Raw genomic sequence first — 22,887 nt, 5'->3', positions numbered from 1 at the left:
CCTAGGGAAGGATACTGCGATTTATCTGGTGCCTAGGAAAGGATACCACTATCGAAAAAAGTCTATGACAATTACGGTAGTGCCATCATGGTCCCTAGGATTACGATAGCGACACTTCCATACCTCGTATGGGTATATAAGGACCCTATAGGAATTTAGGCCATTTTTAACCCACCTTTGAGACCTAGAACCCTTAAATTAGTGTAAAAACTCAAAATTTATTATTCTGGGTGACTTCGGATCTTTATAAACATCTATTATCATGATTTTCACCCGAATTAAGGTAAGATTTCATCACTTTATTGATGAATTTCTTGGTTTTGATCTAAAACCTCAATTCACTTAGGGCTTGATTTCAGCCCAAAGATTGCTTGGTTTTAATGAATTTTTTAGAGTTTTGATTCCTTGTTCATGTATGAACGTTACGTTAACTTCGAAAACTTACTTTATTTCAGTAGGACCCTCTTGGGGTCTTGGTGTTATTTTAGGACTCAAAGCGCAACAGTGCAATTTGGATATCGTTAGACACATATTAATGAGCAGATTATGATTTTGATATTGTGATGGCATTTTGGGGATTGTGAAGTAAAGATGGACATGTGGTGAATGATTTTAGGTTTTGCAGTTTGACCTAGAGGTAGGATTCTAACTACCCTTCTTTATAGATGATGTGTGTTATATTTCCATGTGAATGTTAATAATAAGGTTGATTATGAGTAGAATCAATTAGACTTGATTAAGATGTTCTATAATTAGATGAGGGTTTTGGACCCATAAGATAATATGTTTATGACCCTTTTAGAATCCTATTTCCTTCTCCGTAGATTGAATTATTTTGTTGTATGGAAATGTTATGATGATAGGTTTGGGATGTGGTTCAATTATTGAAATCATAGTTAGTGTTATTGACTTTAGTTGGGCTTATGTCATGAACTTGAAACTGTATCATGGGTAGATTTGACGTAATTGCCTATATTTCTAGACGAATTTCCTATTATAGCATTGGTTATGTCTTACTTGACGCCTAGAAGTTAAACTAGATACCTTATCCTAGTTTGGGGCATAGTATGCCTAAATATGGAGATTGAGGATTAGAAATGGGATCATACGGCCAACTTAAGCCAAGACTTTTGTTAGCTCTTGTGGGCTTAGTTGCAGATAGTAGGCCTAGTTTAGAATAATGAGTTTTATTTCTGATATTTAGTTGGTGAATTGATAAATTGTGATGAATTTCACCATATTATTATTCATGGACTATAGAAGTGTTATTTTCCCATTAATTATAATATTCATGCATTAGTGATGAGGACCAATTATGGTATAAGAAAGTAGTGACTTTACATAAGTGCCTCAGGTCAAATTAAGTCGTGGGTCAAGAAGTAAAGGTATAAAGGTGTATAACCGAACATAAACTGAATATTGAATTATGAAGTTGAATAATGGATAATAGAGTAGGTCTTGAATGAAGTAATGACTCGAATGTACGGAATGTTGGATATTATACAAAACCCTAGTTTGGTATATATAAATGAGGATGCGACTAGTGAATAAGCTTATTAATATTGAATAAGATTTTAACTACATTGGGGTTGAATTTGTGCTCTGAAAATATGTTCTTGGATTTAATGAATAGTATTAATAAGGCATGCATGAATAAGTCATATATTGGTCTTTAGGCATGCTTTAAATAATGAATACCAATTGAAAAGTTCTGATTATTAGTTGTTGGCTGAATTTTGGGCATACTTACAATTTCATGTGTTAAAGGATAATTGTTGATTACATGAAATAATTAGTTTGAGTTTGACCAAATGTTTATAGTTTTTATCTCCTTTTTACAATGCATAGTCAAGAAAGTAAATAGTTGAATGATATACTAAGGGTTAATCTTATGTAATGAGATTATATTAAATGATAGTTGATTATATAAGCGTAGTTAATTTTGATCGTGGTTGTGATTGTTGTGATGTCTATTGCATATCGTGGGATGTACTGGTATTTGGACATCTTAATGATATTTATACTTATTATTGTGAGATGTAATGTTATTTTGGAATCTTTATGAGTTTTTGTGCAGTAAGATTAGCAGACACTTAATGTCTAGGTTTTGGTACATGGACAGAGCTTGTCCCCTATAGGTCATGACTAAAGGGTTGTTACAATACCCTTAACATATATGTATCAGGTCTAGTTGATTTTGAAAGTTCCTCGAGTATACAAAGTTATATTATTATTGTTTTGGTGGGTTCCATTGAGTGAATGTCACGACCCAAATCAAAAGTCATGATGGCACCTATTAAAATCCGCCAGTAGTAAGATGTCACTGGAACCCAGAGCTAAGGCAATTGGTTACTTTAGAAAAAACACCCAACATGGGCCAAAATAGACAAACACAATTATAAACAACAATTTCTGCTAAAAGAAGATAATAAAAATACAAATACCAATCCCACGACCAGGTAATACTAGTTCAAGAGAATATAAGTATGATAGTAGAAAATACAAAACCCAAATATTCTACCATAGTTAATACATTCGTCTCGAATACAAAAAATTTTATAAAGATAGAGGAAACGAGCAATGTGAAACTCCAAGAGCTCACCATTATTCTAAAAAATCAACACTGCACGATCACGACTCAGCGGTGATAACTAGTACTCGAGTTTGAATAAAAAGGTATAGAAATGTAGTATGAGTACTAAAACAGTAGGTACTCAGTAGGCATCGTAGGCTGACAGAGCTAAATCATAATACAAAGATGATATAAAGTAATACAATATCTCTAAGTCAGGTTAAAAAATCAAACCAGAATTGTCTTCATTATCACTGTACATAATAAAAAATCAAACTAGAATAAAAATATTACATATCAAACCAATACACGTAAATATCATCAAATATAGGAAGTAAATAATACAACAACACTAGTACAATCACAATCGCGTATATATCAAGTTGATGTACATGCATCCATTAGAGTATAAAGTAAAAGAATCCACAACGGCGTCCTATACCACTAGGGAACACAACCAAGAGAACATAGAGTAAAGAACTCAATACGACCTCCTATACCACCAGAGAGTACACATTAAAGGATAAAATCATCAAAGTATATAGACATATATCTAACTTATTATTTGTAACACCCCAAATCTGGTATCCAAAATACCACACGGTGCTCATGACCCCGAAGGACCACAAGCTAACCCATGACTGATATCTGTACTTGTAAACTACATAATATACTGTATAAATGTTGAAATAAAGAATGAAATTCCATAAGGTTCAAAACCATAACATAACTGATAAAACATAACATCTGGAGGGGGTATGAAATACCCTAAACAACTAAAATAACTGTCTGAAAAGCGTCTAACTATCTAAAGTGTTTGAACAAAGAGTTGATGGGATATGTCCCAAACTATCTCCAACTACTGAAATAAATTAATTAATGAGATAATGAAGTAATGGTCATATCCTCGAAGGATGAGAACTCACTCAACTCTGACTGCTGAGACTGGAATTCTACTGATGCTCTGGAGCTCGTGCTTCTGAACCTATGGTATAAAACACCATAGCGCAAATGCGTCAGTACGTTTGAATGTACTGGTATTCATTGAGGTGGGCGAATGCAAAGGGTTCACATGCATGAACTATACTAACTAACTAAATAGCATAAACATAAGAATACATGCATGACTATATAATGACAATAACTGAGTTCGTGATAACATGATTACTAAATCTGAGTACTGATAAGATGAGATACTAATAACTGTATAACTGAGATAACTAATACAGAGAGACTGTATCTGACAGTCTAGGTTCTGAAGGAACTGGCTAAGTGTCGTACTATTCTAGTTGACTGTATCTAATAATCCTGAATTCTTTTGAACTATCTGAGTTCTATTACAGAGACTGGATAACTGTATCTGATAGTCCTGGTTCTATAACCAAAACTGTAGGAAGTAGTCATCAAACTGACATACACAAAATAACACAATATAGCTGAGTTGGGGTCCAATCTGTAACCCCTATTGGAAGGGTGTCAATACCGCGCCACTGGAGAGGACAATCTATGAGTAACCCTTATATAACAGGTATATCTAGTGAGAACAGTGGGAACCCTCATATAGCAGGTTAAGCCACCTCATCTACCCTCATATAACAGGCTATGATGTCTCAACCTATACTTGCTATGTAGTTCTGGAATGTAAGGATTGCTTTAAGAATCACACCCTCATATAATAGGAGGGTTCCCATACTTCTGTTCGCTCAGTGCTATTTCTACACCCATCTGGATACACACTCAACATGATTAACTGAACTAGACTTAACTAAATTAACTAAGTTCCGTTGACTGATAAATACTACTGAGATTACTGAGTTTTCCAACGTCACATTACTGACAAAATTTCTATGAACATGGCTCGACTGAGAGTATCTTAAAAACCTGACAGTGTCTCTAGGAGCACAACTAAATTGTTGGGTACAACTACCCCTTGGACTCGATAGGATGTAAATTACAAAGCATTACTTTCTTGAATACATGACAAACATCATAATCCATAATACAATAAGTTAGAGATTTCATGAAGTAGAAATTCTAAAGGACCATAATGGCTACACATGTATCCATAATTCATTAACTAAGACATTTCATCAAACACTTGACATGCATAAACTTGTATATGAATGGGGATTTCTTATTATTATACTAGTATGACACTTTTCCTTCACATAGTCATTTAATCAAACACATTGGGAGCATGCTTTGGTTATACAATCATCAACGCATCTAATAATCATGGATACATCAATCAACTTGTAAATTGAAGGGTTTATCTTGATTATTATGCAAATCTTTATATACTAGGGTCACTCATTGGAATACGAAATTTAAAACATGAATCAAAATCCCACAACATCATGAACATAAATTTCAGTTCAATCTAAATCATGAACATTCATAAATACACAAATCTTGGATTTTGAAAAAAGATTCTTGAGCTTCATGGGTAAAAGAGACCCATGAATCAACACATGACATACCTGGGTTGTGATTTTTCTTGATGTTCTTGGACTTAAAGAACTTGGAATCTCTTAGTTTATTGAAGAAGGATTTGGATCTTGTTCTTGGGGATTATCTTTGAGTAAAACCCTAATTTGATGTTGTAGATAGATAATAAACTTATGAGACTTGGTATGATATAATTAGGGGTTTAAAATGGGTGGGAAGACCCAAATACCCTTTTAAAAATGACTTTAAAATAACTGAACAAACTATGCGACGGTGGGTGCGACAGTCCATTGCTAGGTCGATTCATCTTATTCCATGTATAAGATAAATCTACAAAATTCATCTTAAAAATCTTATCCCTGTATATAATCTAAAAAATTCCACTTATATAAAAGTGGATTCATCTTTCAAAGTAAGAGTCTAACATACTTAGGAAGATTTCATGCAAGGTAAAAGTACGACGTATTACATTATTAACCATGGTCTTCCATATTTCACAGCAATTGTCATTTGCCAACATTCATAATAGGCATCAAATAGCGCAATTGAAAAAATGTATGCCAGAGTACTCATAGCCATAGCCTTATAACCATTTAGATATCCAAGTCATTGATATATTCTATGTAATAATTATTAACCAACCAACACTTAATATTTTTAGACTACTAAGTCACTAGTCTTTATAGGATCTCTAATTATAGCTTAACCAATTCTTCACATAATCCTTATTCATTTGCAAGCAACTAACTATCATTCACTAAATAGCCAACATCAAGATCTATTCAAGATACACTACTAAACAATAAACATCATTTAACCAAAGATCATTTTTTTTAATTTTAAGCGTACTAGTCGACTTAGAGGAAAGGATACCTATCATCAAATACACTTATCTATCTATCAACCAATGCCTCTTACTATACAACACCATAAATCTACAAATCCTTATTTAAAAACCAAACAACATTATACTTTAGGCATCAATATCACTAATTATTAACAATGGTCATCCTATTATCGTCATTAGACATGTAACAAATGTAATTACCAATTACCACATCTCAACTTAACAAGGTTCACCAAATATTACTCTGGACTGCTAGTCATCCAGTAGTATAGTCACTCAAGTGACAACTAGTTACCACATAGCTTCTTTTACAAGGCAATATTCGATAATTAATCCCTTTATCTAACCCAAATATACCCACTAGGTGAATTCTTATTTCTACATAAGATTTCCACTTACCAATTATCCTTAACTATTTATTCGACCTATCCTACCTTTATTAACTATTTAGCATAAACATGAGACCTGTCGCTTAACAAATGATTAGCATTAAGGGACTATAACCAACAGCCCAAGAATAACATTATCCCCTCAAAGCACGTATGGATATAATCATAATAGGACATAACAATGTATAAACACTTATATACTTACCTTTTATAACATTATTATATCCTCAGAAATGTACCAGGAATCTTCATACCTCAAATATATCTTCCGAACTTATCAGGTATCATTATACCATTAATATATCATCTGGGTGTACCAGACATCATCATATCATAAATGTATCCTACGGATGTACCAGGAAACATCGTATCATTAATATATTCTCAAGATCTACCGAGTAACATCATATAATAATTATTTCCTTTGGATGTACCGGGCATCATCATATCATCAATATATCCTCCGGATATACTAGGAAACATCATATTCTTCTGATGTATCAGGCATCATCATATCATCACTATATTATCTAGATATATTGGGCATCATCATATCATCAATATATCCTCTGGATGTACCGAGCAATATCATATCCTCAATATATCCTCTGAATGTACCAGACATCATCATATCATCAATATATCCTCTGTATGTATCAAACATTATCATAACATCAATATTCATCATGACTTTAGTATATATATACACATATATATATATTTATCTAAATCAATAACAAATGCAAGCCCCACCAAGAATATGGTGAAAGAGAAGTAAGGAAAGACATATCATTGCACCTCACCATTTATTAATAATATATTATATTAGTAGGTGCATGAACATGAATATCTATGTGGTGTGAACACTCAATGAACTACTGGGCTTAATATAATTATTATCACGGTCAATTACAAGCCATGGTTATACTTATAGAATCTCTCTCTATTAGGATAATTCATAATACAAGCACAAAGAGATTCTTTTGCACAAATATAAGTTTAGTCACTAGGTGTGAACATAATACGAGTAATGACATAATCCAAGGAACACATAGTAAACTAACCAATAAGTTAAGTGATAGCATAGTCATAGGTTCAATTTACAAGACTTTCCATTGCTATCCAATTAATAACAAAGATATTGCAATCAAGCATGCACATTATTTCTCAAATCAACATCATGAATAAAAAATTTACCGGGTTTAGCTATCATACTACCAAAAGCATATTCATGGCATTTAAAAAGTACCTAGGTCACTAAGGAATTACATAATCCAAACTTAAGGCTATCAAGTTCCACTTCTAATATCTTAAATTATGTCGTCAAGCTTATCTTCTACCCGATATCAAACTAAGTAACCTAAATAATGTCTAAGAGGTTTATCAATACATACTTGTCCTATAGCATAATTATAGCTTAAGTATTACTCTTGATACATCCAAAGCACCTAAGGCCAATTTCACAACTAGGCATATCTAAGGTCAACTTACACTTAATATGAGTAAACAAGGCTACTCCCATCTAACTAGAACAACTAGAGCATTATAATGATATTCATAGGATAACAAGTCCGACTAACCATTGTTTTACACTATAAATGTAACGCCCTAAAAATATATCCCGAGACGTCACAAGGTGTTTATAACGACAAGTGATCCCAAGATAACCCTTCTAATGGCATAGTACTAAAAAACTGATTAAATATGAATGAATGACTGAGTTTACTGTGCGGAAGCATAGAAAAATACAGAAATCTATAAAATACAATATTGATACCTCTTTTGCATTCTAATAAGGTCTGAAGAGAGGGACTAAAATTACAATACAGACACTAACTAACATTTGTAAAGTCTCTACTATGCTGAATATAAGTAGTTGGGAAGCTACTCCAACTATCTCTAATCAATACCTATGAATAAGAAAAGACACAACATAAATAAATCCAACTGAAGTCCCTAAAGTAGGAGGACTCATCACCTTGATGGCTGGAATTTGAAACTATTTGAGTCTGAATGAAGCTACTAGATTTTGTACCTAGATTATGAAACAATGTAGCACATAGATATATACATGAATCAGTACTTTGAGGATGTACTGAGTACATAGAAGTGTATGCATTAAGTCAACAATATCATTGCTCTTAATAAAACCATTTATGCTGATATAAATGACTTATAAAGCTTGAATAAATCTAAAGTCTAAAACTCATAAATCAAGAATAATGATACATATAGCATAAATATCGTGAGTCATTATACTTAGTTCTAAAATCTGAATTCTCGAAACTTAGGGATTGTAGAACTTTGGGAGACTGTGGGACTTTTGTGACTTTTTTCTAACCAACATAAACCATGTAAGCTGACATAGAGTCCAACATCTTACCTATATTGGGGAGAGCTGTTATGCCCTTGCCATCAAAATAGAACTTTAACTTTAGTGATCATTATATTAACCCACTTGAGATAAATTATAATCCTATGGTGGCTCGTACTTCTGGGGCATGACACCTTGGAATCAAGCCCACTCGGGGCTAAATACTACTCTTATACTTAGGCTCAGAAATTTTAAAAAAATCCACCTTAAAATATAGCATAAGGTGTAAAATGAAAACAAATTATGCTTATATTTACTTTAAATCATAAATTGTATGAATATTGTAGATTCATATCTTATCATAGACCAAAAGGTTAAATCTTTATCTAAAATCTGAAAATAATCTAGTCATGGGGTGCCTACAACGCAAACAATCTTAAAACAACAATCTTTAAGTGGAGTCTATTGACCCAAGCATCAATCTCATGTAAAATATCTCAAAATTCATGTTTGGTAATGCAATTATTCGTAATCATCAAAAGATCTTAAAAGTTTTAGCAATAGGTATGGAGATATAAACATAATCTGGTAATTCAACTTTTTAAATCCTTCGAAAATCTCATATTCTAGCAAATAATGATATTGTGTATAAACCTTAACATGAATTTCATGAAAAATCTTATAAATTACAGTAATTTTATAATTAAAATATACATTTGGGAAAAAGGGTGAAAGAGTTACCCTTGTTCAATCCCCACATACCTTATTTGGCTTCATTAAATGGAAAAAGTTGACTTTTGAAGCCTTGAGAATGTTCTTGGCAGCTTTTCTTGAAGGTTATTGAATGGTGATATTTTGATTGTTGAGTTTTCTTGAAGAAGGGTTTGAACCTTGTTCTCAGGGATTGATCTTGAAAGGAACCCTAATTTTGATGCTACGGATGAATATGGATTTATGTACTTTGATTTGATTTAATTAGATGTTAAAAGGGGTGGAAAAGACCCAAAAATTCTTTCAAAAATAGCTTAAAATCATTAGATGGAGGTCCCCGATGGTTTGGGCGACAAAACCATCACCCTAAGGATGGACCATCCTTTCAACCCATTGCTTTTTGGCCAGAAAATAGGCTTACTGCCTAAGTTACGACGATTTGGTGACTGTTTGTCACTGGCACGACGGTCTGTCACCCTTTCCGTTGCACTTTGGCAGTTTGGATAGCTCATTGTACAACGGTCATAACCTTTTACCCCAATACTAGATTTTTGTAAAATTGGTATCGTTGGAAAGATAATTTAAATATCTATCTGTTGGTGGGTAATAATCTCCAAAATTCATAGTATAATAAAAGATATGTTCATTTGAAGTTTATTGCACCAATATCTTTCACAAGAATTCAATCGGTAAGGGATGTTTTGATTCGCCTAATAGCTAGGACATATTTGAGGCCTTAATACACATCAAACTTGATCATAAAACTACGAAATCACTAAAATTTATTTCCCATGATTTTGAAGAATTGTTGTACTATCGGTTAGAATTCTTGAGGTACTACAATATCTCTCCCTTGGTAACATTCGTCCTCGAATGAGGTTGGCTAGCTGAGAAAACTGAGGCTGCACAGCTGAAATGAATTACTAAACTGATTCTACATCATTCTAAACCTTTGAGTACTTCTAGGAATGCATGAACTTATAATAAGAATAGCTATATAGCTTAATCTTTGATTGTTAAAAAATTTAATTAAGGAAGACTATCACCTTCGGCTGGATCTGAGTTCACGTAGAAGAGATAAGAGATTTATGACATTAAAAATTAGGGTAATACAACACCCCCCTCTTTGGGATCACTCATCCCCTAATGATACTAATTTGGTTGAAATACTAGAAAATACTGCAATGATATACAGGATATTTACAGACTGAACCATGAGTTAATATTTGAATCTGAAACTAATGCATGATGCTTATACTGAATTAAATTTAGCAATCTACTTGGATGCGAACAAACTATCTATTGAAATGGTCATACTCATGAAATTTTAAGTAGTGAGAATAGACTAAATTGGAAGATGTAAACTGGATTTCTGGCTGCACGGACTGAATTATGCTGAATGCTCTCCCCAAAATAGGGTATTTATTCAACACCTTTCAATAAAATTTCTAATGCCATAAGGGAGTAAGGGACTCTAGGCATGATCTAAACAAGAACTTAGGATAAGGAATTACAACATTGCTCCAAATATAGCATGGAACATAAACCTCTAAATCATATGTCGGGATAGAAGTACTAGGCCTCAAGCAATGGCACTTCTCACTTTAAAGCTTAGCCATACATCTAAAATACTCTCTCAACTAAACTTTCCCCCTAAATACCATACTTATTAACTTAACTTATAATTCTAACATGGTCGTTGACAAATCCATCTACAAAAGACTAACTAAAACAAACCCTCTCGTTATGGTCAAGTCTAACTCGAAATCACAAGGTATCACACATAACACCACAACATAACGCAGTCAGAATCATGAATTCACACGCATCTACACTTTTCATAGCTTCTTATCTCTAGATTAATCCTTATTACCACTCCAACAACTACAATTCACTTAGTACTACACATTTACTTATGCTTAATACATCCCTGCACATGTATACAAATATGACATTCAAGCCTATCTTCATAACCCTATATGCACTTCTAAACAAACACTTATAAAGAATATTTTCCATATCGTACAAACCTCTATCAACAACAATTTTCATGCACTATTCTTAAGAAAACATATATAAAATTTCAACAACTCTCATTTAGCATATAAAATTTTAACTAACCATGACGTGTATCAATCACTTGGCCTCAGTCCTACTTCACACTTATAGACTTAGCTAAATTAAGTATATTACAATCTTCAATTAACAAGAAATATTTACTCTCTCCTATCCGGACAACTATTCATCATCAACATACTGACCTAATGAAAGGTAATAAAAGGGTAGAACATAAGGACCTAAAACATAAAGGGATACTGTGTATAACTTGACACTTAACTGAGGCTTGAGGAATAAAATATTTAATATCATGAACTCATCAAAAAGGTCTGATCTGAAGACATGCATGATAAGATCTGAATATCACTGATCATTAAGAGTACTGCTTGAGTGCTTGAACTGAACTTACTATAAAGCTTGAGCACATGGCCTAAATTTGGAGTTCATCACTTATGGAATGTGATTCCAACTGCTGAAAGAACTGGAACTCCTCATTTTTGGAACTAGGAGGGTACATAATTCTCTATCATATCCATGGACATGATCTATAATCATGGAACTAAAACATAATACATGAGTAGGTATTAGGAAAACTAGAAGTACTGAAATAAGAATGGGTTGGTCATTATCCTCTCTTACGAGTTTCATACACTACACATGCATTTTAAAAAGAATCTGGAAGTCTAACTTGTTTTTTCTTTTTTCATCTCCACCTTAGGCTTAATCCATCATTGTCAGTCTGTGAACCATTATATAAACTTTAATCTAAACCGAAATTAATTTATCCTAAAGTCTGGGATAAAATCAATACACATAAAACTGAACTTACCCTGAAGGACTATATCTTCACGTATAAAACCCAATGCTAACACCTCCTTCTAAGATTCAACTCTTCGATTTATATGACCCCATAATCCATCATATAACAACTTAAATACTCACCAACTTAGATTCTAACACTAAACATGGATATCTCTAAACCTTTGCTGAACTTCCCTTATACTCTGCTAATATCACATCTCTAAATTACAAAATCACCAATCTGTAACCCATAAGTTAACTAACAAGAACACCATATACTACACAACCTTATTCATACTTATGAATTTAAGAGGTACTACTAACCACAAAACACTTAATAAGTTTAGAAAATAGTGAAGCCCCATATCACCTTGGGCACTCCTCTACATCATACCTTCAAAATCATACTTCATTAAACTTAAGCTATTGCATACACTATTCTAGCCTACTAGATCACTTCCATACAACTACTTATACTAACAAAGAAGTTATTACATCCACATTGCTAATTATCTACTATTCAAACTTAGTGTCTGGCGCTAGGCATGATTAACCTCCCATAATAATCTCACTTGGAATCTATAGAATCAAATATCAAGAAACACTAGTCCACTAGAAGTTCATAGAAACAATATTCGATCATAATCATATGTCCTGTCTTATCATAATCCATTAATAAATCCTTTTTATACACATCATTGTTGTTTATCCTTTTATACATCTAAATTACAATCATAGCTCAATAGCAAAACTCCTTTTTGTAACCTCTAGGGAAGCCTAAATTAATGAGACTATACCACCAAATTCTTTATTAATAGCCTATACTTTCAATCATAATAAATACCATCAATAAATCCTTCCATACTTCAAGAAAACAAGAATTCACCTTAACTAATAACTCTCTCTCTATCCTTCACCAAACTAATACACAGGAACATATCAGCATAACGCAAAATCTAAATCATACACAAATTTATCTGTACACTTTTAATCAATCATCATGCTCAATCTTCTTGCCATTACTTTTCTATACCCATAATTCCAACTATAATAAGGTTTTACTATTCATAAATCATAACACTGAAGTTCATAATACCCCTTTAATACACACTACACTTAATAGTCTTGGTTCATACTATCTTCTCTCATGAACATTATCTATAATAAAAGGGTCAACGGGCAATCTGAATATATATCTAATTTTGCATCAACTGAATAACTCATAAGAATGAGGACATAACTTTCAGCTTGAGGGACTTATGACACCCTAAAGAGCTCTTCTCAAACCTTTTGGTGCATTCTAAGACTTCTTGCTAGCAAATCTGAGAGCATTATCATGGGAGGAAATTAGAACGTGCTAATTATGTTATCTCAAGAATAATGTATAGACGAGGAAGTATACATTAACATTATAAAATCTAAGGATGGATCTTAAAGAACATCTGACTTGGGCTTAGCACACTATTTCCATGAACTTTAGTAAAGTTCTTCAAAACTAAAAACTTAAAAGTATTAATGAGATAATTTTAAGACTGCTTACAATCCCATAACTATCTGTGGGGACTGTCTGAGAAAGATCTATCTATAAATATTTAAGCTTGACTCTTTATGTTACCTTAAAAATAGACAGAGATGATCTGAATAGAGCAAGATGAGAATATGTATAAGTTTCTTGTAGAACCTTTCTATAGCACAATTTGAGGCTTGAAAGAAGATAAACATTTCCTAAATGCCTTATAGACTCTCAAAGAAAAATACAGACGTCTCCGTACCATTCTGCAAGACTCTACTAGACACGGCTTCAGAGACACCCTAGGACACTTGAATTCTGTGCTCTGATACCTAGTTTGTTACATCATGAAAATCTATCTCAAGATGTCACTTAGTTCTTAAGACCATAAGTGATCCCAAGTAAACCCTTCTAATGGCATACTACTAAGCAATTAGTTAAATATGAATGTATAACTGAGTTTACTATGCAGAAACATAGAGAAATATTGGAATCTATAAAACACAATACTAATAACACTATTACATTCTAATAAAGTTTATAGAGAGGGACTAAAACTACAATACTGACTTTAACTAACAATTGTGAAGCCTCTACTATACTGAATATAAATAGTTGGGAAGCTCCTTCAACTATCGCTAATCAATGCATATGAATAAGAAAAGACACAACTTCAATAAATCCAATTGAAGTCCTAGAAGTAGGAGGACTCATCACCTTGCAGGCTGGAATCTGCAACTGTCTCATTCTGAATATGCCTACTAGATCTTATACCTACATTATGAGATAATTTGGCACATAGACATATATGTGGATTAGTACTTTGAGGATGCATTGAGTATATAGGGGTGTACGAATTAAGTCAACAATATCTTTACTCTTTATAAAACCATACAAGCTGACATAAATGACTCGCATAGCTTGAATAAATCAAAAATCTAAATCTCATAAATCACGAATAATGAAAAATATAACATAAATCTCGTGAGTCATTATAGTTAGTTCTAAAATCTATAATCTCTTCTTATTCTCAAAGCTTGTAAGAAAAAAAATCTTAAAATAATAACTTTCAAAACTTATGCTTTTATCTTAAGGAGAATGGGGGCTTCTTTCGAAACTTAGGGATTGTAGAACTTTGGGAGATTATGGGACTTTTGGTAGTTTCTTTTAACCAACATAAACCAAGTGATCTGACATAGATTTAAACGTCATACCAACATTGAAGAGCGCTATTCTACCCTTTCTATCATAATAAAACCTTAATTTTAGTTATCACTTTCTTCAGCCACTTGGGGTAAATTATACTCTTACGGTGGCTCATAGTTTTTGGGCATGAAACTTTTGAATCAAGCCTAATCGGTGCTAAATACTACTCCCATACTTAGGCTTAAAAATTTTAGGAGAATCCACCTTAAAGTATAGCATACGGTCTAAAATGAAAACCAATTATCTTATCTTTACTTTAAATCATAAATTGTATAAATATTGTGGATTCCTATCTTAGCTTAGACCAAGAGATCAAATCTTTATCTAAAATTTGAAAATAATCTAGTCATGGGGTGCCTATAGTACAAATAATCTTGAAACAATAATCTTTGAGTGGGGTCTATTGACCCAAGCATCAATCTCATGTCAAATATCTCAAAATTCATGTTTGGTAATGCAATTATTTATAATCATCTAAAGATCTGGAAAGTTTCAGCAATAGGCATGGAAATATAAATATAGTATCATAATTCGAATTTTTAAATCCATGGGAAATCTCATAATCTTGCAAACAATGATAATGGTTATAAACCCTAACTTGAATTTCATGAAAATCTCATAAATTACAGTAATTTTGCAATTAAAATAAACCTTTGGGGACAAGGGTGAAAGAGTTACCCTTGTTCAAACCCCACATAAGTTATTTGGCTTGATTAAGTAGAAAAAGTTGACTTTTGAATCGTTGAGAATGTTCTTGGAGGCTTTTCTAGAAGGTTCTTGAATGGTGATGTTTTGATTCTTGAGTTTTCTTCAAGAGTGATTTGAATCTTGATCTTGGGGATTGATCTTGAAAGGAACCCTACTTTTGATACTATGGATGAATATGGAGTTATGTGGTTTGATTTGATTAACTAGTTGCTAAAAAGGGTTGAAAAGACCACAAAATCTTTTTGAAAATGGCATAAAATCTCTAAACGAAGGTCCTCGATGGTTTGGGCGATGAACTGTCACCTTGGGGACGGACCGTCCTTTCAACCCATAGCTTTTTGGTCAGAAAACAGGCATACTACCTCAGTTACGACTATTTGGGCGATGTCCCATCGCAGGCGTGATGGTCTGTTGGCCTTCTCGTCGCACTTTGGCAGTTCGGATAGCTCACAATAAAATGGCCATAACATTTTATCTCGATACTGGATTTTGGTGAAATTGGTATCATTGGAAAGCTAATTCCATTATATATGTATTGGTTGGTCATGAGCTCAAAAATTCATAGTATTACAAAATAAATGCTCATTTAAAGTTGACTCTACTAATATCCTTATCAAGAATTCAATCAATAAGGGATGTTTTGATTCGCCTAATAGCTAGGACATATTTGAGGCCTTAATACACATCAAATTTGATCATAAAACTATTAAATCAATAAAAGAATTTCTCATGAGTTTGAAGCATGGTTCTACTTTTGATTGGAAGTCTCGGGAAATTATAATAAGTCAAGTATCACACCTTATGAGTTCAATAGTCTAAATGGGTCAACTAATCCACAACAATGTTATCTATCTTTCCAACACTTAAACCACTCCCAGTCTTAACAAGATATCAAAGTTATACTATTATAAAGCTCAATCTAATAAAAGTAAGCCTTACCTACCCGAATCAAAACACAGCTCATGAACTGATAACCTTCACTTTCACTTTCCTCGAAGGTTCTTTAAGAAATCCAGCTATCAAGAACATAATCTATGCATCAATACGAGATTATCAATACTTATATTGCACCATTGTGCTTTGGGTCTAAAGTTGTACCAAAAACCACCAAGTGGGTCCCACATATGTAAAATTAGTTTTTGAGACTAACCCATTGTTCAAATACCATTAGGGAGTCATAACCTTCAATAATAAAGTAAGTATTAAACTTATTTGGGCAAACATCATGCCCTAAGGACAATTGGGGTTTTAGGTCAAAATCTAAAATTCAACACTATAAATGAAGGATTCATACCTTAGATTCAATGCTAATAATGAATATGCAAGTTTTTCAAGCTCCCAATCAATACTCTAAACTAAATTTGGGGAGTACACACTCTATTAGGGTTTTAGATACTCAAGCAAAGGCAAAAATGGCGAATTCTTTGCCAGAAAAAGGGCATTAAATAGCCTTTCCTAGGCCCCCAGTTTAGGCGATCGTGAACACGTAGGCTATAATTTCAATATTTTGATTATGATACAGCCTCTATGATTGTGTTACCTTTGCTGCACTAGAAGACAGCTGAAATTGGAATAAATTTAGAGTTTCAGCCAATGACTTGGGATGCATCCAGAACCTAATATAACAAAAACAAAATATATAACCACAATGAATTTTGACATTTCGAATGGGTTTGGTAAAGTCAAATTTTCCATCTGAGGTCATTTCTACCAAATGTGGGCCCCATACTCGAATTACCAATTCATCAACTTTTCAACCTATAGGTAAAAATGAATTTGGGCGCAATAAGACATGAACAAAAAGTCCATCCAACCAAAAATCAATATTCCGTATCTACTTGTGTAGTCAAATTTGCATTCGATACAATATTACTGAAGTTTTTGCTTAGTGTCCCTTTGCAAACAAGAAAGACTTCTAAACATGGAATTGGTTCCAAATATCAAACAAACTATCCAGTAACCAAATTATCAGTTCCAGTAAGTCATAAATGACTTGCAATAGCTATTGGGAACCTCTAATAGCAAAAAAATGTGGAATCATGAGTAATGACTGAAAGGGTCGTTACAACATACACTACTAATGAACTTTTATTCCCGAAAGTTAAAAATAAAGAAAATACTTAAAGTCTCAAATAGGTAAGAATATCGGGCCCATATATCACTTTCGATCTCCCAAATGGCCTCCTCCACTCGGTGGTGCCTCCACTAAACCTTAACTATATGAATCTCTCTGGTATGCAACTGCCTCACGTTACTATCAAAAATAAGCACGGGCACCTCTACAAAGGTCAAATGCTGGTCTTACTGGACTGAGTGCCATCTAGGCACATGATACAGATAAAAACTTTACTTTTGAAACATAAATACATAGAAAACTAGACTCTAGAGGCAAGGCTAAATCATAAGCCACCTCATCAACTGCACAAAAAACTGAAAAGGACCAATATAGCGAGGGTTAAGATTACCTTTCCATCAATATTTCATCACAAATCTCATAGGAAAAATACCAAGGAACACATGATCCCCAAACCTTAATCTCAAGGCATGAAGTCTATGATTGCCATAGGACTTCTTCCTACTCAAGGCAGCTCTAAGCCTATCCCAAATCACCCTCACACTATCCTATGAGTCCTAAAGCAAATTTGTACTAAGAGGTCTCACCTCAGAAGCCTCAAACTATCCTATTAGAGTATGAAATCTCCTAATTTACAAAACCTTATAAGGGGTAATCTTAATACTCAAATGATAGCTATTATTGTATGTAAACACTATCAATGCTAAGTATTGATCCCACTGACCACGAGAATCGATAAAACAGGATCAGAGCATATCTTCAAGCATATGAATAATCTACTCGAACAGACCATCTGTCTGTAGATGACTGGTTATGCTCAATTCCACCGAGTACCCAATTCCTCCTTGACTGCTCTCCAAAATTGAAAACTAAATATAGCACCATGATCTAATATAAAAAAATGGGCATTCCATCGAAATAAACTATGTCCCAAACATAAATATGGGCTAATTTCTTAGTATTGAAGGTTATCCGAATAGGAATAAAATATGTTGACTTAGTCAAATGCTCCATAATAACCTAAATGCCATCAAGACCACAGGAAGTATGAGGTAAACCACTAATAAACTATCATAATTTGTTCCTATTTCAACTCGGGAATAGGAAATCATTGAGTCCATCTACCTGTATACTGATGCCCGTCCCTAACCTACTAACAAAATAGGTAATGAGTTACAAAGTATGCAATATTTTTCTATATCTCATCCAACCTATAATGTTGCCTCAAATCTCAAAACATCTTAGTTTTACTAGGATGAATAGAATATCTAAAGTTATGAACCTTATATACAATCAATTGAATCGATTCATAAAGCTGGGGAACACAAATACAACCCTAAAATCTCAAAAAGCCCTTGGTATCAATGTTTTGCCTCTCAGCCTCACCACTCACCACCTAATTATAGAGAAAATGTAGCTTTCTATCCTTATACTAACAATCACAAATCTCTTTAAATAAGGAGGACCTCACCACTAAACAAACCAAAATACTTGTAGGATTTAAAATATCAAGGACCAAATTGGCTAAGCATTGAATGTCCCACTGATAAACGAGCAAAGCTACCCATACTCACTGCCTTGTGACAAAAGGTATCTTATAATGACCCTTTAGGTTATTTTCCCTATTTATTCTTAACTTCACTATTAGAGTTTCTCCATAGTTTCCTCAACTAATTTATGACTTTTTGGGAACAACGATTCAGTTACCAGGCAATTCATGTGTTTTTTAGAGCCTATTCCCTATTTAAAAGTCTTCACTTGTTTCTAATAGCCACCATTCCAAAACATTATTGAAATGATCCTGGATGCAAATTTTTACTATGCCAGTAGATCTGGAATATCAATTTTTGTCTTGGTAGACCTTTTGTTTAGGTCCCAATGAACCCGAGCTCATTTAGATCTATTGATCAGAAAGTTGAAAAGTGGAAAAAATGGGTGTGGGACCCACATTTGCTTGAAATGACCTCAAATTAAAAATGTGACTTTTCCATCATATTTAGAACATCAATTTAGGCTAGGGAGACCTTTTTTTGTCCCAAGGCTCCCAGACTCATTTCGACCTATTAAACAAATTTTATGAAAAGTGATAAAACTATAGGGGTGTGCCCCACTTTTTACCTAAACAATCTTCGATGAATGTTTTGATAAATCCAATGGATTTGAAATGTGGTTTACACAGAAAATTCACTATTGTATGATGTTATTTGGTTTCCAGATGAGTTTCAAGGGTCAAAAACTTATTTTTGAGTTTGTTGTCATTTGGTGCAATTATTTTTGAGTTTGTTGTCATTTGGTGCAACCATAATTGCGGCAAAGATTGTACGAATGCAGCCACTATGACCATGATAGCGGTATATCTTTAGCTGTAGGGGCTACATAAATGCCCAAAGACACATTTAGGGCATTTTCCCTACACCATTTAGATCCAGGAATCCCAAAATGATTGTAATAACTCAAAATTGGTCTTGGGGGTGACTTGTGAGCCTAATTATCATTTTGTATCATGATTATCATCAAGATTAAGGTAAGAATTTCTTGAATTCAATCTTGAATTTCAAAGTTTTAACCCAAAATACCAATTTGTCTTATGGCTTGACTTTAGCCCAAAGTATGTTTCATTTTCATCTATTTTATGAGGGTTATGATTCCTTGTTCATGTATGAATATTCAATTTTTCTTGGAAACTTATTTTCCATATGCGAGACCCACTTGGTTTTTTTATGTCATTTTTGGACCCGAAGAATAATAGTTCAATATGAGTATCGTTAGACTTGTATTGATAAGTAGATTATTATTTTGGTAGTGAGTTGTCATTTTTATAATTGTATAGTGAAGCCGACCATATGGTGAATGAAGTGAGGTTTTGCCGGTTGACCTTGAGGTGGACTTCTTTCTACTTTTCTTTATATATAATGTTCCATATACATTGCGTATGATTATGGATGTTTGGCTTGACGATGAGTAGGATAACTTGGCCTTAATTATTAATGCTTGGGGAATATATGAGGCCTTTAGACCCTTAAGATAACATGTTTATAACCCTTTTGTATCCTGTTCCCTTTCCTCTTGATTTTAGATTTAGTTATAATATGCATATTGTATAATGCTATGTTTGGAATATGGTTTTAGCATTTAAGGCATGATATATATATTTAACCTTATTGGGATAGTGTGGTAGTCTTAAAATCGTAAGTTGGGTAGAGTTTTCTTGAGTCCCATTGTTTCAAGTTGAATATTCTGTCTTACACTTGAATATGGCTTACTTGATATCTAAAAGATGAACTAGATGCCTTAGCCTAGTTTGGGAGATAGTGTGACAAATTATGGAAATTATAGATTAGAAGTTGGATAGTTCTCCATACATAGGCCTAAGCTTGTGTTAAGTCTTATGGATTTAGTTGTGGATGTTAGCCATAGATGAGGCTAGCAAATCTTTGAATAAGGTTACTTTATAACTTGGTAACTTGTATTGACGTTCCCGAATTGTGCGTTTTGAGTTATGGTTATGATAGTCCTTGTGGAAGTGATATTAGGTATTTAGAGATAATATTACTTCTAGATACATTATGTGGCCTATAGAGATGTTATTTTCTCTTAGACTCTTCGATTGGCCCTTAGAGATGCTATTTCCTCTTAGACTTGATGATTGGCCTATATGGATGTTATTTTCTCTTAGACTTGATGATTGGTTGAAAAGGTATGTCATCTCTTAGACGTAATGATTGGACTAAAGAATTGATATTTTCTATATTCATGATTGTTGGACCTATAGAGATGATATTCCTCTTGGATATATAAATTGGCCTAGATAACTGATATACCTCATTGACATAATTCATGATCTATTGATATAAAATATCATATAGATGATCACATGTCTATTTATACTATGTTTGCTAGATGTGAGATACCTCTTGTACAAGAGATAATTATATGCTTATTGATATTATGCCTCCTGTATGTAAGATGCTTTCTATATGTGAGATGATTAGAGATATGCTACGACTTTTAAATATGATTAGTGATCTGAATTTTGAATATGAATTTGGACCTATGGTCGTGATTATGATGTTGACATTATTCTGAATAAATAAATTGTCCAAGGGCCGCGTTATGACATTATTTGAATATTCGAGAAGTGTTAGTCATTATAAATGTTGTGATTACAGTTTATGAATATATATATGTTTGTATACACATCTCTTCGGTATGGGACGGAGGAAGATGTGGTGTTATGCTTATTATCTCACTAATTTAATACTGGTGATAGCATGCATAGATTTGGTTCATTCATGATTATTATGTCAACAATTATTGTGATTCTAGTTGAAATACAATCTTATGACTATTCTTCCTAATTAAGGGTTAAGCTGAGTGGTAGCTAGATGTATTTTAGGTGGCTACAGTACTTAATGGCTAGAAATCTAAAGTACTATTCAATGAACCTTGTTTTGTTGAGATATGGTAACTAGGAATGATTGATGCATCGATAACAATGATGTTGAATAGTTGATAAATGAGGATTAGTTGGTAAACGATGGTTAGTTAATAAAGGATGTTAGTTAAGAAAGAGTGGTTAGATGATAAATAGTTAATTATTGACTAATAATGATTAATGGATATATAATAATGACTGGTGGATAAAGGGTGGTTTTTGTCTAGCGATGAGCCTTGAATAGATTTTAGATGTTGGCTATTTAATAAATAGTAGTTAGTTGCTATCCTACGAGTAAGGATAATGTTTAGGCTAAAAACTAGAGTTATGTGATAACTAGTGAACTAGTGATTCTTTTATAATAAGTGTTGGTTAACTAATAACGATTAGTTGGGAAGCATTGACTAGATAGATATTCTATGGTGACATGTCTATTTTTATGAGTATTGTAGTGTATCTTTTTAAGTTATTCTAATTTTGATGATGTTGATACTCGGAAAAGTCAGATGATACTACTGTGATGATATTGATACCTGGCAAGGCCAGAGAATACTATTGTGATGATATTCATTCCTGATAAGGCCGGAGGATACTATTATGATGACATTGATACCTGACATAGCCGGAGGATTTATTTATGATATGCTGATACACGGCAAGGCCCGAGGATATATTGAAGATATGTTTTTACCCTACAAGGCCGAAGGATATATTGATGATATGTTGATAACCAACAAGGCTGGAGGATACAAATGATGATGTGTTGATACCCAACAAGTTGTTAGGTTGATTACTATGATGCACAAGGCATATT

The sequence above is a fragment of the Capsicum annuum genome, chromosome 4 (assembly GCF_002878395.1).
Source record: "Capsicum annuum cultivar UCD-10X-F1 chromosome 4, UCD10Xv1.1, whole genome shotgun sequence".
Taxonomy (NCBI): domain Eukaryota; kingdom Viridiplantae; phylum Streptophyta; class Magnoliopsida; order Solanales; family Solanaceae; genus Capsicum; species Capsicum annuum.
The sequence above is the reverse complement of the archived record's forward strand: the minus strand, read 5'-3'. Positions refer to the sequence as shown.